Source organism: Sander vitreus, chromosome 15, assembly GCF_031162955.1.
Source record: "Sander vitreus isolate 19-12246 chromosome 15, sanVit1, whole genome shotgun sequence".
Taxonomy (NCBI): domain Eukaryota; kingdom Metazoa; phylum Chordata; class Actinopteri; order Perciformes; family Percidae; genus Sander; species Sander vitreus.
This window is the reverse complement of record NC_135869.1, coordinates 23,128,478-23,155,465: the sequence shown is the minus strand read 5'-3', so window position 1 is coordinate 23,155,465 and position 26,988 is coordinate 23,128,478. Positions and strand designations below refer to the sequence as shown.

Sequence of the window (26,988 nt, the reverse complement as noted above, 5' to 3'; positions counted from 1 at the left end):
GTACTAATGTGTGTAGTGGAGGGCAGTGAAGTGTGGGCAAGGACTGGCTGTAAATGTGGGCTGGGTATTTTTGTATTGGGAATAGTGAGTTATTCAGGTGTGTGAGTACGTGTCCATGCATATGTTTGCGTCCTTTCTGTACAGGCCACTTTTTCCATACATCGATTGACAGGTTAGAAGGGTTCAATAGAGGTATGGCAGATGTGATAGCATCTTTAAGGCAATTAGCCTTGGGCACAAGGGGACATACAGTATGCATACACACACACACACACACACATTGATATCTGCATATGTTTAAAAAAAATACAGGATAATTACTCCTCCAAATTTGCAACATTTGCATTATGGAAATATCTCAAAATGTGACATGTTAGCCAATATGGTATAGGTCAAGTAATGACAACATCAGCCCAGAATTAATTTAAAGGAGTATTCCAGCTTTTTAGTATTGCAGTATAATGCTGGGGACTCAAAATGTCAAATCATAGGTGAAATGGTCAAATTCGATGCAGAGATATCCTAACTTTTCTTCCCTAGTAATGGGTCAAGCTCCAAAGATTCTGGATCCCACACCTCCCATAATGCAACTTAATAGCATATTTTGTTAGACCCCTCTGTCTGGTAAATTACCATGTCTTTCAAACTTCACAGCCCTAGTTTGTAATGCAGGTTTTCTGTTATAAATGTGTAGTTTACAAGCTCAAGATGAAATAATCCTAATGAAATCACCAGCGTTATTTTTTTAAACTTGAAAAGCTAGCTCCAGAGCCACAGAAGACATTGTACAACTGATTCCACAGGCTGAGAAGCACTCACCATGACAAGTCAACTGATCTTGATGTGTAAAATCAGCAGAGGGCTTCTTTACAAATTGCCCTTTAAGTCATTATCCAAAGCATTTTTGTTATCTTGAAGAACAAAACATGGCCAAAAATGCCGTAGCATTCACATACAAACTCAGGTGGAGACAGAGCTCGGAGACTAGATGCATTCAGGTTTACCTGCCTTGACCAAATGAAAAACACTAAAGCCAACAAGGTTACTTAACACAATCTGGTGACTCTGTGTCACCTCCAACTGTGCAATATTTCATTTCTATCCATCCGCACCTTACTCATCTGTATATCTGTGTTTATATACTGTGTGTTTATAGAAGGAGGTTTATTACTGTGTAAATATGTTTGATTTAATACTATTATTATCATTATTATAACTAATTCTATAATTATAATATCTATTATTATACTAATTATATTCTTTTTCTATTTCTTATACTTAATGTATATTTTTTTCACCCATATCTACTTAATGTGTATTTGTGATATTCTGTTGTGTGTACATTGTTTTTCTTTAGAGCTGCTGTAGCAAAGGAATTTCCCCAGTGTAGGATGAATAAAGTCTATCTTATCTTATCTTATCTTATCGACGTCCAAGTAAATAACCAGAACTAGAGAAGGAAATAATGATTTAGAAATCTGTTTTAATAACAGAATTCAACTGGTGATGTCAGACTTCAGAGGTGTATGCAAGATGAGGCAACAGGGAGAAATTAGCATCAAAAACTAACAAATGAAATCAGTGGTCAGACAGGGTAGTCATTGGCTGAAACCTCCTATTGGCAGTAACCACTGCAGCCAGGGTGGTGGAAGTGAGCACCATGGACAGCTCCATTGCCTCCCCTGCCCAAAGGATCAGGACCACGGAGAGCTCCGCAGCATTCAGTCAGGTTTAAATAATGTCCTTCAGTTATTTACACACAGGATAAAAAGGCTTGTTGAATAATGGCTTGACTTTACTAAACCTTTGTTATTAGAGTGGCTAATTTACTATATATATTTTACCTTAGTAGCCACATTCACAACGCTTTCACAACAATTTTATCCTTTTCTTGGCTCCAAGAAGAAATATTATGTTTTCAATATGATAAATGATTGACACATCAACATGGGTGAGAACAGGAGAAGGAGCTTTGAAACTGAGTCAGGATTTCAACCAGCACATGTGACCAAAGCTCTTGGATTCACCTCAGCAGCTCTTAATGCTTGTGAACTCCTGCAAAACTGTCTGGCAGATGTTAAAGCGTTGACCTGTGAACTGAATGTGAAAGGGGAGCTTTGGAGAGAACACGTTTGAAAATGTCATCTGTCACCTCAACTCCCCTGGGGTTTTCTGACAGAGTGGTGAGTTGCTGGCCTGAAAATGCAGCGGCCCAGCACCTAAAAAGGGCAGCTCCGTTTCTTTGCTGTGTTTTGCAATGACGAAGATTACAGTTGTGTGAATCATCCTATTCAGTGCATTTAGCTCACTTTTCAACTCAGCACAATGAGCCTAAATACAGCCCTAAAAATAGAAACCACCTCCAAAATGGCACCAAAACTGTCTGAGTTTCACAATCGCTGTGGGAGTGAGGGGAAAAGAAAAAGAGACAATCGCATGAATTAGATGGAAGGAATGGTGTGAACTGAGTACCTGGCTCCAGAAAAAGGAGATTTAAGATAAACCACGTGTGATGAACCATGCATGTGTCTATCTGTAAGTCTCCACAAGATCCCTTTATCTCCCTCCCTTGTATTTTTCGGATTTTCTTGAGCTCAGTTCAGCTTTCCTATCCCTCATCTGTGTCAGCCAGTGACAGTGTGAGCTCTATGCTCTGACTTCATGCTGTGCTGTTTGCATGAATTACGCATCTGTGTACAGACGCAAACACACACTGTGTTGAAGCACTGGCGAAACAAACCCTTTGATTTGCTAATGTGATGGTGGAAAAAATAATAATAATGCAGTCATTATTAATGCCTGTTTTTATGATGGCAAAAAAAGGAAAACGTTGAAAACTGTGTGTAATGACAAACCACATCAGCTCTTCTGTCTGATTTATGGTAAATCCTCACTCATTCTCTACGCAGCACTGTGTGCCTCCATATGTATGATGATGATGATAATGATGATGATGATGATGATGATAATGACGGTGATGATGATGTAACACAACCTACATTTGCTTTCTCCCTGTGTGTCTACATTGGTGTATATGTGTGTGTTTTACAGCCTCCAAGAGATACTATTCAATGTGTCATCATGATGACTCAAACTGATGTACTGTACTTGTGTACAGTGTGTGTGTGTGTGTGTGTGTGTGTGTGTGTGTGTGTGTGTGTGTGTGTGTGTGTGTGTGTGTGTGTGTGTGTCCTGAGGTGAGTCCACAGGCTGGCACTGACCTGCTCTATTAGCTGACTAAATTATCGCAAAACAGGACCTGCTTACTCAAGTTCTTTACAATAAACGACACATTACTTACATGTTCTCTCTCACACACAGTTATTTGCTTTTTTCTCTTTCACTTTGCATTCACAATCGTTCGTTATTATTACCTTTTTTATATATTACTAAGAATAAACACCAATATCTGAAGCTTTTTGTTTTACAGGGGCCAGGAGTTAATTCCAATGTGAGGCTCGTGGTTTCTGGTTGATGTGTAAGATTAATAGATTAGACAGACAGACAGACAGACAGACAGACAGACAGATAGATAGATAGATAGATAGATAGATAGATCTTTGTCATAATTTTTAGATAGATAAGTAATCAAATTAAGTGAGTGTTTATTTGCTGTTTTTCACACATTTTGTACTTCAATTTGTTATTTCCTGTCTGTGACTATGACTGCATAGTAGGGCAAACAGGGTACATCCTCGACAGCCGGTGCGGATGTGATGCTGTTTTCTGCTGCAGCACCTCTTATTCAGGCTGCAGTAGACATTTTTTTCAGTAAAATGACTCTCAGTTACTCTCCTTTTTTCCCCGCAAACTACTCTAACTAGATTCATCTCTGTCCCTCTCTCTCCATGAGTGACAAATTGGGCCGCCCAGTAACCAGGGGAAACGCTGCGTGACGTCATACACACCCTCACACAGGCTTAGTCAGAGAAAGCAACAACCTAAATCCTCACACACATACACACACACACACACACACATATTGGAGAAATGTGAGAGAGATTAGGAACCCCAAGTATTCAAAAGAAGGTTTTTTTTCTTTCAGTCACCCATTCACACACTCACTGACACACACTTTGGGCGCCTTCAAGTAATTGTATTTAGAACGACGAGTCAGCAGAGTAGTCTAAGCTGGCATGCAGGGTTATGTGGAGGCTGACGCACATACGCACTCACAGGCCAGCACTGCAGCTTCTTTTGCCATCTTACTCACTTTCTCTGACTAACTCTCTAACTGTAGCCCTCTCACACTAAGCACAGACAGAGAGAGGTGCGGTCGTGTCTCTCTCTCTCTCTCTCTCTCTCTCTCTCTCTCTCTCTCTCACACATTGAGGAAAGAACAAAGAGCTGTCTAATTGTAAGGCGGCACCATAGTTCCTTTTAATGGCGAGATGATGGTGGTGGAGGGAGGATGACCCGGTTCTAATCAAAGAGCAGAAAGTGGAGTCTTTTTTTCTTCGTAGCAGTGCTCTGTATCATGTGAATGGATTTGCCTGTTTACAGATGACATGGTTGGCACTTTTTTCTCTCCCTCTTGCCGTTTCTTCCTCACTACCTTTATTTCCTGTCCCATTTATCCCAAGATGTATTATTCAAGCACACACAAGCACAAAAACGGTATCACCTGTTTATGGGTGGTATTGTACTAGCTGGGTGCAGATTGTGCTTGTATTACAGTGTGACTCCCTGAAAGCACGATCTCAGTCTGCCTGCGCTGAATGTGCAGCAGAAATGGGCCATCCTTAACAACAAAAGGTAGCCACATGGCACAAGGCAAACAATCTGACCAGTTAAAACTCTGCAAGTAAACTTGGTTAAAGTGCCCATATTATGAAAAAAATCACTTTTTTGGGGATTTGGTTATTTTGTGTCTCTGGTGCTTCCACACACACATACAAACTTGAAAAAAACAAAAAAACATCCATGCTGTTTTGAGTGAGATACAGTTTCTGAATGTGTCCTGCCTTCAGTCTCCGGGTGAGCTGGTCAAAATCTACAGGGCCGCCTACGTCATTGGCCGAAACATTTGGTGTGTGCTAACCACTTTAGCTAATACCACATCAGCTAGCTGTTTCTCCAACTTCGGTCAGCACAAGGCAGGATTAGCCGGGAGACTTCTTCTAAACGAGGGCGCACTTCCAACTTTGCGTGGAATACCTGCAGACGAGGGACATGTTAGTAGTTCTATACAATTTATTTTGTAGATTAGGGTGAACCCGTGTGTGTTGTAGCAGTGTTTTGCCATTGAGAATGAGGTGGCTAACCGCTAGCAGCGCTAGCTTCTAGCTAGTAGTCCTTACCTAGCTACTGCGCATGTGTGACTCCCAACAAAGATGGGATAGAAGTAAGATGTCTCACTCTGTAGCTAAAACAGAGAGCTCAACACACAGGGTGAAAAGAGGAGCTGCAGTAATGCAGTACAACAAATATATGGTGTTTTTTGAAAATTAAACCATGTAAACCTATTCTGGTACAACCTCAAAATACAATTATGAACCTGAAAATGAGCATAATATGAGCGATTTAAGCTACATGTAGAGCTGCAACAGCGTGAACGCTTTGCACAGAGGTATTGATGATTGATGTTGCTGTATTATTACATACAAACAAAGCATGGCTAACTAAACTTAATTAAGTAGAATACATTTGATTCAACTGCTCTGCTTTTTGCGATGCTTTCAGACATACAGTGACAAAAGGACAAGCAGCAACAGGATGTCTCTTACTTTGAATGAAAATCTGCTTAACAAGAAGCAAATTGCATCACTTTTTAGTGTCCCTAGAAACAGTATTTGTTGTGTTGTGAGCTTCAAGATTAATTTAAGATTATTCAATAAATGCCCTTCTATTACTAAATAAAGAACCATTATTTAGCCTGAACCACAGTGTAATAAAGAACACAGTTGGCAAAGCAGGTATTTCAAGGGAAATTACAACCAATGGCTCCAACCACGTAGATAACTTTCTTTTTCTTTTCTTTTTTTTTATCTTCCCACAGCCCCTCTCTGGGTCGCTCTTTGAACAGCACAGTGCAAAGAGATATGCCACTGGAGCTGGTTAAAGGCCTGGACTAATCACCACTTGATGTGGGTTCAAATCCCAAACCAATTTCTTTACAATTGAGACAGACTGTTGATTTATTAAGATGAATGCCCACCACAAATGGACACACAAGTGCGCGCACACAGACACACACCAGCTCACGAGTACTATGAGTCAGAGAAGAGATGAGAGGTGGGAGAAATAACGAGAAGAGGGTAAGAGGGTTAATGACTGTCTCCAACATAAGGCCATCAAGATTGCTCTTGTTTGTGCATGCACAAACGCAATCACATACACACACACGCACACACAAACAGGTCAGCCTGATAAAAGAGCACATGATAAATTGTTGAACCAACTGACTCTACACATATTGGCGTCTTGCTCTGTCTTTTTATGCCATACTGCCTGTCGTAGAGAGAGAGAGAGAGAGAGAGGAAGCAGCAGAAGGAGAAAAGAAAGTAGACTGTGGTGAGATGGGAAAGAAGAGATGTGTGAGAGAATGAGATAGAAATAGAAAAAGTCATAATGTTAAAACCAGGAGGGCAGCTCTTTGTCTTTTCTAATGGAGGCATTACCTAAGGGTTTGTGACCCCAAACGGTCAGGGTCATACATCATGGTATGATTAGCACTGCCAAAAGCTGAAGGACAGGCTGTGTAATCTGTCTTTTATTACCATAGTTTTTTACTCGCTCATGTTACCCGCCTCTCTCTCTCTCTCTCTCTCTTTTCTCTCACCTCCTCTCTTTCAACCAATCTCACTCATTATTTTATATCACAATGTTTGTTTTGGTATTACGCGAAAACTACATTTTGTTTAGTCAACTGGAGCTCTTATTGTTATTCTGCCTGAATAAGCTATTTTCTCTCAATCTGTCCATCTTTTCTCCTCTTATTTTACCCCACCACAATTACTCCTCTTACTCCTCCTAAATCTCCTCTTCTACCACTCACTGCTCCTCTTCCCTCTCTCCACCTCCCCTTGCTCCACACCTCCATCTCCTCACTTTACCTCCACCTAATTTAAAGTGAAAGTGACCTTTTGTGCAAAGTGTTGTCAAGCATTCAAGAGTATTTACACACACACACACACACACACACACACACACACAGGACATGAAATGCAATTACATCTGTCCTTGGGAACATTTCAATCACTCCATGTCAGCTTCAGGCAAATAACCTATTCAGCATCACACATATACTACAGAAGATGTGCAAGTGCAACAACAATTTAATCTGAACATTATAATGTACACACAGGTGTAAAACATAGAATTTACTAATTCTACTTCTACTACACATAAATGCAGAACTTTCACTAAAAGTATCACACAAACATTACAGAAACAGACATATATTTGCAAAACAAACGTGTTTCGCAGCTAACTAACAATGCCTTTGATGTGAATTAAGAACAAAGTATCTAATGGCGAGCCAGCAGTAAATGCCACACACACACACACACACACACACACACACACACACACACACGACACACACACACCGCAAACAGAGTTCTGTGCATATTTCTTACTGTCAGCACTCTGACAGTAATTGAAGAAAATAAAAACCCCAGAGAAGATGATCAATCACATGGTGTACAAGACTGGAGAGATGTTTCAATATTAGAATGATAAAGTGTTGCTCAAATTACTGTGTGTGTGTGTGTGTGTGTGTGTGTGTGTGTGTGTGTGTGTGTGTGTGTGTGTGTGTGTGTGTGTGTGTGTGTGTGTCGCACAGGAGATTTTGAGTGTCTGAGAACGAACTGAGTTGAATTTGCAAATTGGAAGGGTGTGATTGCGCTTATCTTTCAGCTGCATCATCTCGAGCCGCCTCGGCGCTCGGTCAGAGATACAGCGAGGAACAATGACGGGCCTAATTCTATTGTGCCTATATGCCGTCAATACCAGAGAGAGAGGAAGAGAGAGGAGGAACGGGGCGACAGAAGTTGCCGAGGGGACAGAGGGAGCAGGAGACGCAGTGAAAAAGAGTGAAGGAATGAAAGGAACCCTGTGATGAAAAACAGAGGAGTGCTAGGGGGAGCCTTCCAGTACTGAGTGACTTCAATGGCCTTTCCTCTCTCCCCCAGCCCATTGCTGCCTCTCAATTAAATTCTAATCAATGGAAAAGCCTCATTATCCCCGCTGCCTGCAATGCTGTGGAATTGATCTCTGTCCCCGTGGTACGGCGATACAATGCAGAACTTAAAAAGCTTTGGTCAGAAGAACCGGTGTTAGCAGGATACAGGATATCAAACGCAGACTGATGAGATGGCATGTACAGTACAAGCCAGTCAAGGTCTTTGCAGAGAAAGAAAAGTAATTGCAAATGAAATGTCACTGCTGACACATAACACTCTTTTTGAAGTTTTGAAGCTTCAACAGGTGAGATATTCTTTGTACAATGTAAAAATACACCAGTTTCCTGTAACAGCCAATCTATGGAGATCTATGGATTTGCACGGTGTCATCATGTATTTGTCCATGGAAGACATTTCCCATGTTGGCCATGAGGCTGTCAGATCCTTCCTTTATTATAAAGAAATATAAAATTGTCCTATATGTCTTTGAAATATTACATCTCAATATTCTTATCAAATATCTGTCAAATTGCTGTCAAAAAAGTATTTGGGGTTTAAAGTTTGTTTAAAAACATGCCACAAGTTATGGATCCCTGAAAGGGTCAAAATATAGGCGTTATCAGACAAATCAAAAATATAACGTAATACATATTAAGTAAATAATAAAGATTAAGCTTGCGAAAGATCAATAGAAGAGTATAATGCGTTAAGTTTTAAATGAAAGTGCTTTATACAGTATGTGTTGGAACAACAGTGAAGAAGTGGTTGGGCGCCCGGATAGCTCAGTTTGTAGAGCGGGCGCCCATGTATGGGGGTTTGCTTCTCGACGCAGCGGGCCCGGGTTTTCATGTTGTTCCCCCCTCTCTCTCCCCTTTCATGTCGTCAGCTGTCCTGTCAGAAATAAAGGCCGAAAAAGCCCAAAAAATAATCTTAAAAAAAAAAAAGAAGTGGTTCATTGTTGCAGGCACATGCAGGCTGCCAACTGTAGCGTGGCTTTTCAATTAAAAATCTGGAGGTTTTAAAAAACCACTCATGTATGCATGCACACACACAATGTGCAATAGGTGTAAGGGAGAGTTAGAGGCGAAAGATATGGGTACTTTCAGACAGAGACAAGGACAGAGGTGTCCAGGGGGGGAGGCCTGTTTAGAAAGCACCTGCCGTCGAGCCCTAAGGAGCAGACAGATGATTCGCCACAGGGACAGGAACACCTGACAGCTCTCACACACACACACACACACACACACACACACACACACACACACACTGCATCTGAAAGAATAAGTGACTGCAAGCTGAGTAGGAACCTTGAAAACAATTTACCCCCTTCAACACACACGTATGCGCACACACACACACACACACACACACACACACACACACACACACACACACACACACACACACCAAAACCTTTACTCTCTGTGTGTCTTTTTAAAGACACCTGTAGAGGAAGTGACTGTAAAAACGCTTTAGCGGGCAGAAATGGGGAAAGAAAGCACAAAACAGGGAGAAGAATGAGGACAGAGATGTCATGCCATCATAAATGTACTGCCCCTTTTTTGAATTTGTTCAGTTGTGAAGGGGCTTGTTGAGGAGAATAAAGTAGGAGAGAAGAGACAAAGGAAGATAGTGAGAAGGGACTGTGAGCCAGTTTATCACCACACCCACTGAAATTATTTTGCCATCACAGAACTGTCTGAGTAATAGGGTTGGGTACCAAAACGCGGTGCCAATAGGACACCGGTTCTGACGTAAACGGTAGTAACGAGACCGAATAAGAACGAAAATGTCGGTTCTTCATTTCGGTGCCTGACTTTTTTTTTGTGTTTCAGAAGAATCGCTGCACAGGACGCTTCGTTACCGTTAGCTAGTAGCTGGATTAAACACAATGGTTAAAATGCTGACAGTTTACGTTAAGCGGTGTAAAGTGTGACTGTATTTTCCTGTAGAGGATTCCAACAGCGGGACGTAACAGTCTGACTGCAGCTGCCGTTGTCAGAAAAACAACACACAGACGGTGCGTTCACTTGAAACTCGCCAGCCTTGTGGTGCATTTTAAGTTATTGTAAAAGACCCTTTTCCCATCTGGTGCTTGTTTTTGTTGTTTACCAGCAATTTACTGGTGAAATAAGTCATTGTTATAAGTTATTGTTATTACGTTATTAATCAATCATTTCATTTTGACCATACGGCCTTAGCAATAAACAAGCCGTTCTTTAATGTTGCCGTTTTGTGCTCCTTTTTTATATTTTCTATTATATACATTATAAATATATTATATATATTTCGGTTCAGGCACCGGCACCATTTTAAAAGTATCGATTTAGCACCGGTATCAGTAACCCTGCCTTCTGTGTGTGTTTGCATGTTTACCTTGTGCACAGGAGAGAAAAGACATATTTCAAACAAGTAAATATGACGTGTATACCTTCAGAATTCCCTCTTTTCTTGTTTGTCATGTCCATCGGTCAGTGTCACACTGGGCTCACACTGTCAGTATGGAGATATTCATGCTAATCAATCATGTTTGGACAAACTGCAGCTATCACAATTTTCAGACATTGTGACAGGTAGGGGGTAGGGTTCTATAGGGTTCTCTCTATGTTTAGGGTTCCAAAGTGTAGTTTGTTTTGAGTGCTGAACTCAGAAAAAAAGTTACCACAACTCTTTAAAATGCACTCTGAAGACACCTAACATCACCAGTATCGTGGATGAAAAAATTATTACTCTAACTCTTAAATCATTAAATTCTCATTTGCAACATGTCCTTGTTCATGAGATAAAGTGGAAACAGAGAAAACAATTTCTGCTGTTGTGATCGCGCTGGAGAGCTTACTCTGATGATTTGTCAGTTAGTGACAGGTACAAATTTGCTAATTAAATGTAGAGAAAGTTTCCAGCTGGAATGGATATGTATTTGTATTTTCAAAAGCCATGCATGGAATTATTTTGTGAATAAATGACCAATTTCTTCAGTGGGATACCTGGGTTGTCTACACGTTGGGCTCCTGTCTCATTTGTCTTCATTTCCTACATAAAGCACAGACTTTTAATGGCTCCAGAAAAAATGTCAGTGGCAGTCAAGAGCGGAAACAAGACAATACAGCACTATACTCTTCTCTTAAACAAAGATAGAACCTAATAAAGTATTTAAGAATATTTGGAAATTTGTTTTTTTACTTCACTAACTCACATATGGACAATCAAAACTGCTGTTACTTGTTGTTAAGGCCGTTCAGACTGTAATACCGTGTCACTTGTTTATCAGTTTAAAATGCAATAGTAAAGTGATCAGTGTTCTCTCTTATCTACTTTAGTTACCTTAGTTCTCTACACCAGTAAAGGTGTATTGATTATTGGAGGCAAATCTTGCGGCTGGAGAAATGTACTGAGTGAGGGTAGCCAAGCACACACAGGTAAATGAAGTATAGTAGTAGTAGTATAGTAATAAAGTAGCTGATTTTACTGTTGGCTATAGGATACTACTAAACACACACACACACACACACACACACACACACACTTGACATTATTGACATAATGCATTCCCTAGCCCCTTACCCTAACCTTAACCATCACAACTAAATGCCTAACCTTAACCCTTACCCTCACCTAACCATAACCTAATTCTAACCCTAATCCTAAAACCAAGTCTTAACCCTTAAACAGCCCTTTAAAGTTGTGGGGTCCAGCATTTTGGCCCCACAAAGCTGTCCCGACCCCACAAGTATGCTGGACTCCCGGTTTTTGGACCCCACGAATATAGTTAAACAAGAACACACACACACACACACACACACACACACACACACACACACACACACACATTAAGTAGAATGCAAAATAAATAGCTTCAGCTGGCCTTGGTCTGCAGTGACAGCACTGCAAAGCCATCATTTATGTACTGTGTGTGTGTGTGTGTGTGTGTGTGTGTGTGTGTGTGTGTGTGTGTGTGGACTGTAATAAATATACAGCTAGTATACTGCAGTGAGACTGTAGTTAAATGATGGAGCTTTTAGTCTTCATCAATAGCTAACTGTGCTTAACATTGTGTGTGTGTGTGTGTGTGTGTGTGTGTGTGTGTGTGTGTGTTTTATGGATGATGGTTGCACGTGCTGTGTGGCCTCAATATGAATACCTGTGCTTAGCTTAGTATATGTAAGCATATGTTAGGATATATCACACACACCGTATGCCAGCAGTTAAGTAGTATATACGATGTAGATCTACATTAAATAATGTGTGTGTATGTGTGTGTGTTAAGAGGTAGATTGTGTAGATTGTGTTCAGTAAAATAATTTCACGTTGACATAGTTAAGGAGTTTGTGTTCTTTGTGTGTGTGCGTGCGTGTGCGTGTGTGTGCGTGCGTGCGTGTGCATGCGTGCGTGTGCATGTGTGTGTGTGTCTTAGTGGGTCTGCACTAACAATGAACTAACATCTCAAACACACACATCCGGACATACAGTACAAAAAAGCTTGATAATGTTGCGCGATCACACACTCTCAAGCCAACTCACAAATGCTGCGCATGCAAACACGCAAAAAACTCAGCTCATCATGACTCCTCATTAACCATTCTGAATGAGCTATTGGAAAGCCCTTGATAACAAACCTCAGTCTCTATTCATTCAGGAGTTTCAGTATTCAAGCTCCGAAAGCCAAGGTCGGCCAGGCAGAGCGTGGGTTTACTGCAGAGAAGAGAATAAAGGCTCACTTCTCTCAAGGACTGCTTACCTAAGCTATGACAAAGTGGTGGTTAACCTGGAGACGGTGTTGGGAGGAAGTTGGTTATGGGCAGAAATATGTGTCCTACAAACTGAATTTGAATCATTAAGATTTGAATTTGAATTCTTAACTTCAATAAATTGCATTGGAAAACTGAATTTAAAATCACATAATTTGAAATTGAAAGTTTGGAACTGAATTCAAATAAACTTGTTATATTACGAAACTGAATTCAGTTGCTCTGAAACTGTATTTGTTGATCCTAACTCAAAATCCATCTCCACTTTCACATTCAGTTCCAACAATTCAAACGCCGTATCAAACTACTTTCTTCATGGTCAGTATACAATGACAAAAACTGTGTAGTGCACAGTGGTCAAGGATGAATGTTCTAACATAGGGCCTAATTGTCCCCTGTGGGGACATAGGGATGTGGGAATATAGGGCTGTGGGACCATTGGGCTGTGGGAAACATAGGGCTGTGGGACCACTGGGCTGTGGGAACATAGGGCTGTGGGACCATTGGGCTGTGGGAACATAGGGCTGTGGGAACATAGGGCTGTGGGAACATAGGGCTGTGGGAACATTGGGCTGTGGGAACATAGGGCTGACCCCCTGTGGCCATCTCATTACTACGAGTCGCTCATCAGGATAGGGAAATCAACTCACCAGTCTCCTACTCACCAGTCTCCTGCTGACTTTGCTAACCTCCTGCTAACCTTCTGCCGACTCTGCTAGCTAGCCAGCTTGGCGGGTTCAATTTTCAAATGTAAACATCAGAGTAAACACAGAGGACGTGGACCAGCAAGCCATCTCTGCATCCATCTTTACATCATACGGGGCACCAAGGCAAGCGTGGAGGAATTAAACCCACTGCGACTGCTGGGCATCCTGCTAGCCAGTGTGCAGGCATTGTACGATTACATGTGACAAATAAGAATTGATTGATTGACTGATTGATTGAAGAAAAGGTATGCATTTCATTAATACTTGGGTAAATCACACAAACCTTTTTAAAGGTTACACTGCTGCTAGCTGCAAACCCTACCTGTACCTTTAAATAATACAGAAGTGAAGGTAAGCTAAAATACCTCTCTCTTGCCACAAATACTACGGGGCCCCTCTCTCTCTATCTACATCCCTGTCTTTGTTTCGCTCCCTCTCTTTCTCTCCCAGGTGTTTCAGCAGGTAAAAACCCCATTTCCCTGTTCCCCTTTGGGAAGTGCTGACCTAACTGTCGGTGCTCCCCGGAGCCCCAGCTAACTCTGCAGACCCATTTGTCAATGTTGACCCTGAAACCCTCAGCCACCCCCCACCCTGCTATTTTTAAATCCTCCCCATATGTCTCTCTGTACACCTGTCCTCCCAAATAGACTATAAAAGCACCAAAGGCTGGAAAACATGGACAGAAAGAGGGAGGATAAGGGATAAAGACAGAGAGGGAGAGGAGGGAGAGGAAGAGATAGACAAAGAAGAGCGATGTTGAAGCTGCAAGGAAGTGGAACACCGAACTAGAACATACAGAAACTGGTGCTGAAATAATGTACTGTATAGGTACATTCCCAAATTTTTGAAGGGTCCACAAGCCCACATATGGCCACTGCATACATTATGTTATCAGAAAATCTTAAAACTGCATTAATCAATATTTGTAAATGAACATGTAATATGAAAGGTGTCGCTAGTAGTGAAGAATCCACTGAAAATGATCTCCTGTCTCTGCAGTTCCCCTCAGCTCTAAATAGCATTTTAGTTTCCTTCCGCTCATTATTTGCGGTTTACAGCCCAAAACGTTAATGTTTTGGTTTAATCTCACCACTCTCATCAATATTCAGATGTATTCTGCGCTAATGTAACGACGACTAGCGAAGCATTTAGCTGCTAAAAAAGTCCTCATATTTCCCTAAGGAGTTGGTGGAGATAGGCAACCGCTTGACAACTCCTTAGCCATGACAAAGTGATTATGTGTGAAAGTTGTATTTACAGCTTGTTCCCCTGCCAACAGTAGCCAAAATATAAATGAATACTGCTTTAAATCGTCTTCAGTGAGTGCATACATCTGCTAGTAACTGTTAGTTTGACACTTAGATTCTCCACAGTAACTCCTGCAGAAGGTTTGAAATGCTATTGAAAAAAGATTGAACAGAAACCACAAAGCTGTAGCCCTTTTACCTTGAGTACCGGGAGGACGGATTTGAGGGTCACACAGTGTTGGCATACAGTAATTACAGTATACCGGGGGACGACGCGGAGTGTGTGTGTGTGTGTGTGTGTGCGTATGTGTGTGCGTGTGTGTGTGTGTGTGTGTGTGTGTGTGTGTGTGTGTGTGGGGGGGGGGTGTTGGGGGTTGGAGGTTGGGTTAATAGGATGTGCACTGACTTTTCTCAGCCAAAATCTTATCGCCTATAACCACACACTATCAACTTAATTAAAGAATTTGTCTTTAAAAGCCCCTCAGCCTCTCTCCGGTTTTCTCCGTGCTTCTTATTCTATCTTTAACTCCCTCATTTGAGCTCATTCCATCTTCCTTTCTTTCTCTCTGGTGCTTTTTTTCAAGAAGAAAGCTGTTGAGTCACCCTTGTCCCCATTCTCTTCCTTCTATCTTTCGAAGTCAGCTGAATTCCCAAACACTACAATCTAAAAACCGAAGGGCTTGCTGCATTACGTCAGTTACGTGATGTGACATGACACTTTAAGGGCTACATATTAAGGGCTGTGGGAGTTAAAAGAACAGAGAGGGCTGAGACAAGTTGCAAATGACCTGAAAACTAAAAATAGTTCCATCCAAAAAGTCGTTCACTGCAGCATTTAAAAACCAGGAAGACAAAAATGTAGAGGGACACGTTCGCAGCCACTGAAGCCTACATTATAAGCTACCGCATAACAGTGTCTTGCTGAATACTTCCAAATCATGTAGCTGTCACACTGACTTATTGCAAACTACAGTATGTCCGCCACATTTTCATGTAGGCTACATACAGTACATGCTTCATACCTTAACTTAACACATGAAAAGAATGTAAATCTCTCAAACATTAGGTGCGACCACACATAACAAAGCAAAAGGATAGATACAAGCATGAGCTGAGGCTATTCAATATTCTGTTACTTTCAGTTCTAGAGGGTTAAATAAAAGTTTGTGAAGCATGTGTAGCTTCTAGTAGACAATCAGACATTAGGACACTCCAGTTTCTTGTCAGGCTCGACAAGACCTTTTAAGTTGTCTTTCGTGATAATGGATGAGATGCAGCATCCTTTTATTTTTATTTTTTTCAAAGCTGAAGTTTTAAGAGCAAAGTGCTGGCTGTACATTACGTAGACGGGGGAAAGTGAGATAGAGAGAGACAAATAAACTGAGTGAGCCAATAAAACATGCCATTTTCCTGAGAGCCCCCCCACAGTGCTCACAGCTTGTTCACTCCTTGTCACACAGGGACATTCTTACAAGTCATCCCTTTTTTTTCCACCCATCCATCCATCCTTGCACCCATCTAGCAAGCTACTTCAGAACAATTAAGGTTGACTTCATGCTCCGCGGGGCTTTCCATCATAATGGAGAGACGAGTGAAACAAGGAAGAGGCTCGTCGGAGGGATATTTAATTCATGTCACTCTCTCGCTGCCTGCATCTCTCCGTTCCCTGTCTTTTAGCACAGCTCACTAACCCCAACATGGTGCAGTGCTTGGCTAGGCTACACTACGCTAACACTGAGGGATAGACTATGGTCCATTTTAATGGAATTGTGCTGCTATGCCAGAGAAGCTCTACAGAGGATGCACTGAGCAGACAAGAGAAGCAAGCCAGCCCTATTCTAATGTGATTGTGCTCCTTCACTGCAGACACTGCGGAGTAATGTGGCAACAGCATTTATGCATGACTGTGTGTGTGCTGCATGTATACTTGTGTGTATGTGTGCTCTTCTAAGTCAGAAATAGACCGAGTTGATGGAAAAGAAATGGAGGAAAAAAGAGGGAAAAAGTGGTGCCATTAAGGAAGAGAGAGCTGAATCAAACACTCTGTTCCTGAAACCTAAAGAAAGGCAACGAGCATAGCTTTGTTAAGTGCTGTGTGTGTGTGCATGTAAGTGTGAATGGGTGGGCACGCAGAAGGAGAGTGGGGTGCAGCGGTTGCCAACTCCTTTCGACATGGCTTTGATAGATATGAGGAGAAATCTCTTACTACGATCTTCAAACACTTAACAGAGCCGCGACGGAAAAAAGAAAGCTAGAAGGGAGGACAGATAGACTTTCAAGATTAGATGAGAAATGCAGATGAGAGGAGAGTCTGATAGAGAAAGAAGGACTGCAGGAATGCAGGGATTTCTGGTTTGATGGAATAAAACACAGAAACACTGCAAAGATTCGGGAGTAAAAGGTTTAAACGACAGCCTCTGCTCTGTAAAAAAAAAAAAAATAATAATATCTGTGCAATTGTAGCCCCTAATTCAAAAGCTGAGATGCCTTTTTCACTTTTTTCAAACTTTTTTTCAATGACCTATTTAAAAAGTCAGCAAAATGTTTCCTGCCCCATCTATTATCCGTCTCTCCCCCGTCCTCCGACCCTCTTTTTTCAAAATGAAGTTTGAGGAGGGGGAGGCCCATTATTCAGCAGCTCAACTAATTACATCAAACTTAAAGCAAGTGACTGTTGTCTGACCTCCCAGCACGGTGTATTTTTATTCAAATCCCAAAGCAGCCTAAAGGCAAGACGTCATAGTATTTGTCTGCAGAAACAAGCCTAGAGAATGGAATGCACCGATAATCACAGAACAAAGACACTACACTGCACCAGAGAAAGGGATATGCACTGAAATGTGAGATGAAGATAACTGTGTGTGTGTGTGTGTGTGTGTGTGTGTGTGTGTGTGTGTGTGTGTGTGTGTGTGTGTGTGTGTGTGTGTGTGTGTTGAACCACTAAGCATAATCAAGCCTCTCTGTCCTCTGAAGCTCTTAATACTGACTTGTCATTAGTCCCTTTTAACAAAGTTAGCATCACTTTACTTTTCGCTGTCTTTGTGTAACAGTTGATTGGCGGCTGCAAAACATAGCTACAGGCAGCCATTTTAAGATGTTCTCGCTGCCATCCATTCTAGTTTTGTTGCCCCTCACTGGAGCTGATCATGCAATTTTCTTGTTGAATGTTTTTACAATATAATTTGTATATAAGCTATTTAATCAACTAATGAACTTCAACAATTATTTTGTGTCACAGCTGTGAATATGTTCACATTTAATGAAAAAGGCAAAGTATTGTACGCCTTAAATGTACACATCTATTCCTGATGCGGTATGTTGCCATGTAGGCCTACTCTTTTCTTTTCTTTGCCCCTGGTTTCTTTATTGCCTTCTGTCATTGTAACACACCACCCACAGGACTTGTTGGGGATCAGCCAGTATATGGAGTCATATATATCAAGGTGGCTGCAGTTGCAGGTCTTTGAGGGTTCTTACCTTATAATACCTACCAGAAAATCTATTTCAGCTAGGGCTGGGCAATATATCGATATTATATCTTTATCGTGATATGAGACTAGATATCGTCTTAGATTTTGGATATCGTAATATCGTGATATGACAGAAGTGTTGTCTTTTACTGGTTTTAAAGGCTGCATTACAGTAAAGTGATGTACTTTTCTGAACTTACCAGACTGTTCTAGCTGTTCTATTATTTTCTCCACTTAGACATTATGTCCACATTACTGATGATTATTTATCTAAAATCTAAGTGTGAAGATATTTTGTTAAAGCACCAATTGTCAACCCTAGAATATTGCCGCAATATCAATATCGAGGTATTTGGTCAAGAATATCCTGATATCAGATTTTCTCCCTATTACCCAGCCCTAATTTCAGCTATACTGTACATAGGGCTGGGTACCAAATGTAATACTTTTCAGGCACCGCCCAAATTACCTCTAAAGTATTGAGTATCAAAAAATCATTCAATACCCAATTTCAATACCTAAGCAGTAAATCTCATCAGCGTCAGTGAGCACCAAACAGCACGCAGCATGCTTCTACCAAGATCTAATCACGTCTGTGATTGGCTGTCTAACGTTACACGTCATAGAGACACGCAGGAAAAACTCCACGTTACACAGAGACGGCTCATAGAATTTAAATCTCTACTGAAGTCACTTATACTGTTGGATAACAAAAAAAGTATTACAAATTGTAGAAGCTGTAGAGTTTTTTTTCCCCTGAAACCTCTGACTAATTGTAAATGTATGTCTTCTTGTACACTTTTTTTTGTCTATGTTCTGTTTTTTTATTTCTTTATTTTCATAAGTTTGTACACTTGATGCTCACGTGCTATTATTGTTTACCTGATTCTCTGTATACTGCATTTTGTCAATAATAAAAAAAAAAAACGTTACACAGAGACTGCTTACGTAGTGGGAGCTGAAACATAGAAACACAAAGATTTGAGCTGTAATGTGTAATGTTGTAATTTATCAAGTGATTAATTACGTTATTGGTATCGGTAACGGTATTGAAAATGTTTGAAGGAGAAGCCTAGACATAGCTATACATCCTGAACAAGCTGTCAATTTACACTCCCCTTCTGATGCGTTTAGTGTTACAAATACATATTCATGTCAACATAAATAAGCCATCAGGTCAACATCCCTAAGGGCAATGTTAGTTGATATGTATCTGTGTGTATCTCAGGAGCATGAGTGACTGTAAGTGGTTATAATACAGTCTGAAAAACCAAACCTCTCCCTCACATCTCAGTCTCTCTCCCTCCACTAAAACTATGATTGACAAGTCCTGCGGAAAGATGCTTCCAGTTAATAAGAAGCTGTCGCTCATAAAGTAGCAGTTTGCAGTATGTACCAAGAATTAAGACCCACTGAGGTTCTGCAGCTTAAAGACAGAGTCTAGTCTAATTTAATAAAACAATTTCAACATTAAGAAAATGAGGAAATGGTTCTTTTTGAAGGCTGGAGCCACAGGGAGATTTTGTTTAAATATTATACTCATATTGATGCAATGGCCTCGTGACACAACAATGAGGAATGAAAAGACTTTCACATGCATGTGTTAACTGTACATTAGTCAGGCTTAAGCGGAGTAGACAAAATTTGCTCCTCCAAAGCTGTGATAGCTGCGTTATTCTCCGTCTGCAGTCTCTCGTTCGACAAGCTTATGTTATATTTGTTGTAGGGTATTTCTGTCGGCTTATGGTGGCTGACAAGAGTCGAGTCAAGCAGATCAGAAATTCAATTTACTGCCGAGACACTTGGGTTAATCAATAAGAAACACAAAAAGATGGATAGACAAACCCACCTAAGAAAATGCACACAGACACACACACACACACACACACATTATTCTGTCATTTAAACACAAAAAACCCAAATGCACACAAGACAAACAGACAAGAGGATTAGTCTGATATTAGCCAGGCAGTTGTTTGTTTATCCTTGTAACGACACCGCAGAGTGACAATACGCTCTATGTGGCACACACCAAAACACGTGTAGTGATAATGGCGAAACAAATAGTTTGAAAAAGATTTTTATGTTTATTTAATGTAGCAGTGTGACATGCAGACTTAAGCATCTCTCAGAGCATGAGCGGCTTCTGCAAAAATAGTGTGATTTCTTCAGTGGAAAAAAGATAACGGCAAAAAAGGAACCCAAGCAGCAGCAGAAGGGCAAAATGGAGAAGATGAAGTATGTAAGGAGATTAAAGACTAAAGTAAATGCCCACACTGCAAGTGCAACATCAAAATCAATTTATATTCCCGTTTAGCTACCACATAAAGAAGTGTTAGTCCTTCCATCACAAGCTTTTTTCAATTAATTTAAGAGAGGAAAAGATGCTTTGGATAGTATGGGTCATAACTTTTAATTTCAACAGGGCCAGGGGTACCCATTCGCGCAATTTTATTACAGAAAAGATTTTTTTTGCAGCTCCTGACCCGACTCATCTACCTGGCTACAGCTGTCACTGTTAAAATGCACTCTTCTTTTGCAAGCATCTGTGTGCTTGTGTAATATGGAACTTTGTATGTGTGCGTATGCACACTGCTCTATGAGCGTGCATGTTGCTGTAATCTATGTATACACGGCTGCTGGTTCCTGAGGCTGAAGCCGAGGCTCTCTTGAGAGACTTAGGGAAGGAGCGACATAAGGGAGAAAAAGAAGGAAGAGAGAGAGAGAGAGAGAGAGCTGAGGAAAATACAGAGAGAGGAGGATAAAAGGAAAAAAAGGAAAAGAGAAGAGGAAGGGGGAAGAGAGACGAGGGGAATATGGGTAGAGCAAGAGACAAAGTGAGAGAGGAGCTCACAGGCCAAGTAAAGCTCAAACTATGCAGCTCAAATAGAAACCTTCTATACTTTGAAACAGATGCCATTAGGGAAAGCCAGAAAGAAGAGGGAGGTGAAGAAGAAAAAAAGAGGGAAATATACTCAGAAAAAGCTAACAGCTCCATTTCCTCTAATCCCAGATATTCATTCTAATCGATTCCCTTTGAGAAGTAAGAGGCCATTTCTCATCTGCAAGATGGCTGCATCTAGCTATTGGATTTATGTGTATAGACACTGCGGAGTAATGTGGCACTGCGGAGTAATTGTGTATAAATCCAATTGACTCAAACATACAGTGGCTGCACACACACATGCACACATACGTGTTTTCATATTTACAGTAACACACAGACTCACACAAATGCTAAACAAACCAGGAATACTAAATAAAGACAGCTAACAAGTAAAGTGTTGCCATGGGACTCTCACTGAGGACAGTCTTACCGAGGTAATAGGATATCTGACAACACCCCAACGATGTCATTATCGCACACACAGACACACAGAGCCAATTACAGAGACACAAAATCAAATTGCCTTTGTTGGAAAGATATTGATAAAGTACATGCACATAGACACAAATGCATACCATTTTATATATTGGTACAAAGGCACACAAGCACAATATTTCCTGCACAGAAGTGTGTAACAGTGCGGCAGTGGTTAAGCAGGCTGAAGATGCTCTAGTTAAACGACAGTGTGATTTAAGCCAAACAAAAACAAACATCACGACACGATAATTGGACAAACTCATGAGTAATATTATAAAATGTTATTTCTATACACTCTCTTAGTCTCTCCCTCTCTTCTTCCTTCCCTTCTGTTCTGATTTGCTATTTGACACAAGCAGGAAGCAACAAACATGAGAGTCCTTCTACGTGTGTGTGTGTGTGTGTGTGTGTGTGTGTGTGTGTGTGTGTGTGTGTGTGTGTGTGTGTGTGTGTGTGTGTGTGTGTGTGTGTGTGTGTGTGTGTGTGTGTGTGTCTGTGTATAATTTTACTGCCTGAGGGGAGACAACAACAGGGATGGATGAATAATGTCCTTTGATCACAATAACACCGCACACAGACACAAACGCTTGCATCGACTACATTAAAGCTGGTAGTTACATCAAGTGTGTATAAAAAAAATGTTTTCAGCCGCTATGACAGCTGCCATGAAACACATACATACATTTAGGCACAAATACAAGGTGTACTAGAGCACTAGAGCTGATCAATATGCATGATTAGAACATCTTGTTCATCCTGGTATCTATCAACAAATTTCACCATTATGGATCAATAAATTACACAAATACACTTGCAGCAAGTTGGCATGTGTGGATACTGAATGTGTGCTTGTGCGTCATTGTTTAATTAGGAAAATAGAAACATTGAGTAACAGTGGCGGCTACAGGGTTTTACTTTTTATCATCATGGAGTCCAGTCAGTCCCAAATGAAAGCTGTATGTTGACTTACTGTACAGAAATAATAACTCTTAACCCTCCTATTCCGGGCAGAATAGGAGGATTATCTGAAGAAACAAAGGCTTCCACACTAGGCATTTGAACATAAAAATTAGTGATGAACACCTTTTCATTGGTTTTCAATTGTTTTAGTCAAACCTTAAGCATCTGTTGTGTTACTGGTAAAAAATGGCCACCACAGGACCTCCACAGGACCTCTGTGCCTCTGTGCCAATTGCACTCTGTGTGGCAATTGTGGCCATTAAAGCCATGACATAGTTGCGTCCCCTAGCAAAGCTATATGTGTAATTTGCTAGGGGCCAGGGAATGCATTATGCCAATGAGGGTCCTCACAAGTATAGACAAACACACGTTTGCATGTATGTACATGTGGTGTGGAAGGTGATTACTGTGCAGGAACAAAGGAAAGACTGATATGGCAACATGCAGAACACACACACACACACACACACACACACACACACACACACACACACACATTCATATCTGCTACACTGCTAAGGAACTTAAAACAATCTCAAAATATTCTTCAACTGAACACTTTTAGTTTTATTCAGAAGCAAAGTTTTGTTTTTCTTCAAGAAGCTAAACAAAGAGGGACATCTCCCATTGCTGCTGTTAACACATCTGGTGCATTCAGAAAAAAATGAAGAGAAAAAGAAAACAGCTGCAGCAGCAGAAGACATCAGACAAATCGAACTAGAAGTTTAAATATGTAGTTCCGAGTTAGGGCAGACACTAACGAAGACTTAGGAAATGCAGAGACTGTTCGTGCCCAACATGATCCAGTTGCCATTATTGACCTCTAAGCCAGTCGATAACCATTTAGCGAGAGAATTTCATGAAGCCAATCAACAAGACAGGCCATACTTTCACCCGCACAATTACGGGGGATAAAGTAATGAGAAAGGGCAAGCTTTAAAAAGTTGATGCAAGAAAGAACAAGAGTGACAGAATTACAAGAGACAAAAGAATGAAAGTGTGAAGGTAAGGAATGTCAGCGATGAGCAAAATAATACAAATTGAGATTGTTTTCTTTTTCTACCCACCCAGTTTTAAAAAGGAGCTGCCAGGGTTGTACCTTTGCGTTGAAATGCTGAGAATGCAGCAATGGAGGACATTTTTTTCCTTAATCAATAATGTATTCTTTTCAATACAGGCAAGTGATGCATTACTCAACAAAGGCTGAAAGAGGTATGGAAGGGACTAACGCAGGGAGATTTATCTAATTAACAAGCAAAAATGAAAGACAGAGATGAGGATAGAGAGATGGGTGGGACAACACAAGAAGAAAAAGGAAAGAAAGAAAAGACAGAGGAGATGAGGCGTAAATAATCTTTAATAGGGACACTCTCAGATAGTATTCTCTACAGGTTTACATGGGAGCCCAAGAGATTTAGCCTCCAAGTGACAGGGCAAAGGAAGCACACACACACAGAATATATCCAGTGCGCTAGCTGAGGCATTAAAGCATATACAGTATACGCATGAAAATGTCATGCACATCTATGCACACACAAGTATGAAGGCATAATCGCGAATAGACAAACACACTGAGGGTCTTACAAGGCGTAATCATTAAAGGCGAGTTTCTCCTCATATTTCACATGAGGATTAGCGAAAATCTGCATGGAACTAGGCGGCAGAAAGACTCCACTACTTACACTTCTGAGGGTAGCCGTATAAACCTTAACCTACAGAGGGTGAGGAGTTATATAAACTTTAAAAGGAGGGTAAAATATGTAAACCTTAAGGAGAGGATACAGCAGAGGACCCACTAGGAGAACCTTAATCCTCGTTTGGGAAGGAAGCACACTGCAGCACTCACTAAACAGATTTGACTTTATTTTTGTGTGCATCATCCTGCTGATTCTGAATTTAAGTGATGCCAGGATGACAATAAATTGTTCAGTTTAACATGTGAGACAGGAGAGATACATTTAAGGCCAATTGGTGTATTTACCTCAGATTAATTTACAAAAGAAAGAAAAAAGAAAGAAAGAAAGATTTTTTTTTTTAGCTAAATAGGAATAAAAAATATAGCTTTATCGTGGCAACTTGTGCTGAAAGATTAGTTTTTGATAATAGATTAAATCATTTATCAGACAAATATGCCAAAGGTTCGCTAAAACGTGGAATTTGGGCTTTTTCACTTTGTAAACCTATAACATGCACAAAAAGATATACAGTATAACTCAATAAAGGAAAGGGAAAAAGCCAAAAAGCATAATATGAGCACTTTAATCTTGGTCTTAATGAAATTATGATCAGCATTTTGTTTTTACTATTGTATGACATGTTATAGTATGAAGGTTTAAATGAAAACATAATTGAGGGATTGATTGATTTATAATTACAATAATCAGTTGCAGGCCTAATAACTAAGAAGTATTGTGGGAGAGCCGTGATTATTTCCCAACACATCAAAACTCCTCGTGCAAATTTCAATTTATGGTTTAATGTTTTAACGTTTCAATTGTTTTGACCTCTACGCCACGTCTTTGGCCTCAACCAAACCAGCTTGGATTTTTTCTTTTAGAACATCTGGTGTGAACCAACCATGATTATCCTGTAATGTGTCCTCAGATACACACACTACATTAACTGTTCTCAGGTGAAAACATTCCCATCCAAAAAAATGTTCAGAAGAAACGTAGAAGTATCAACAATGACGACGAACTTCACGAATTGTGACGTGAATTTGAAACTAACGCAGATAGACAAATAGATAAGTTGGGAGAAAAGATGGAAAATGTGAGAAAGAAAACAAAGTGAAGACAAAGTGGTGGGTCAAGCACTTGCAAGTGGATTATTTTCTCCTCTTCTGCTCCTGCAGAGGAAACACTCCTGCTGTCAGGGAGCTGAATTGCTGCTGTTTCAATGACACTCACTGACAGGGAACATGTGTGTTGCTGAAGTAGGTGGTGTGTGGCAGGTGCCAATCAGGACATTCTGTAATTCCCCTCCACTCAGCCTTGCCTCTGGTCAGACTGAGAGATTATCCCTCCTTCATTTCCCCTCTCCACCTCTATTTCAACACTCACCTCCCTCCTCTTCTGCCCTATCCTCCAACACTTATCTCCTTCTCTCCCCTTAAAAGAAGCCACATGTAGCATTACAGGATCAATAAACCATTACCGCAGTAACTTTAAGACATTTGTATATTTGCTGTAAACAAACAAGGTAGTCGCTGAGTGGCTCTACAGCAGGCATGTCCAATGTCTGGCCCGGGGCCCAATCACAGCACGCGGCCAGTTTTCATACGGCCCGCAGCCTCGATTTGTTAAAGACGAGCAAGAGGCATGTGTTGTAAGCTTAAATGTTAACAAACTTTGCATTACGCATAAAAGGTCATGTTTAAAATGAAGATGAGGTTAAGATTTTTTATCAACTTCAAGTTTAAGGTATTCCAAACAGTATGTTCGGTTATCTGACTACAGATGTAAAAATAAGGCAGAATTGGGTTTTTTTTTGTTTTTTTTAGATTGGTTGACGCCTGAGTGGTGTTGATTTGGTTACGTTGCCATTAAAAAAAAATTTATAATTGTGACAATGAAAATAAAAATTGTTATAGATCAGTGCATTTGTATGTAACTTTAATTGTTAAAAAAAAAAAAACATGTCAGAAGGGACCGTTGGCCTCCAGGCATCTTCATATTGTCAAATCTGGCACTCTTTAAAAAAAAAGTTTGGACACCCTTGCTCTACAGTCTCAACCGACCTCTGCACTGCATGTTTTATTTCGGGCCGCAGGGTCGGATTTGGTGGCAAATCTGCTGGAGTGCCTAAGAGAGAGATTTCTCTATTGCACGAAGTAGGAAGAAGGATGCTATTCTTTCAGTGCGACTGGAGCAAAAGATTTGTTTGATTTGTTGTCACTGGCAGATCTTAAAGAAAGGTTTACAGATACAGAGAACAGAACAATTCATCTCATCTCCTTTTTAGGGCAGTGCGAAAAAGTGGCACTATGTTGTGAAAAAATAAGCTAGGATTTATCAAAAGTGAGGTAGTAATTTTGAAAAATGCTAGCACTGACGATACCACCGGATAAGACCCCAGTTTCATTTGTTTACAATAATTACACAAAAATATCTGCCAATAATTTGACAATGGACAAAATGCCATATGTAGCATCTTTAAGTCTGGCTAACACACTGTCTGGTAAGCCGTCTTTGATCTTCTGGGCTAATAACACAGATAAGAATATCCTCATTGTGAATCTGATGAATCCCAAGTGCTAAGCACTGCCTCGTGTAACCACAGTAGCATGTGATGTTCATTTATTTCTATTCACAGTTCAAAGTGATTGGCAGGCGAGAGGCATTGCCTATTCAAACGTAAGAACCAA

At 40.6% G+C, this 26,988-nt stretch overlaps 1 protein-coding gene across 1 annotated transcript in view; it reads right to left on the bottom strand.

The window, feature by feature from the left end:
• grin2aa (glutamate receptor, ionotropic, N-methyl D-aspartate 2A, a) overlaps positions 1–26,988 on the bottom strand; it is a 134,772-nt gene that overhangs the window by 106,582 nt on the left and 1,202 nt on the right. The window lies entirely within an intron of this gene.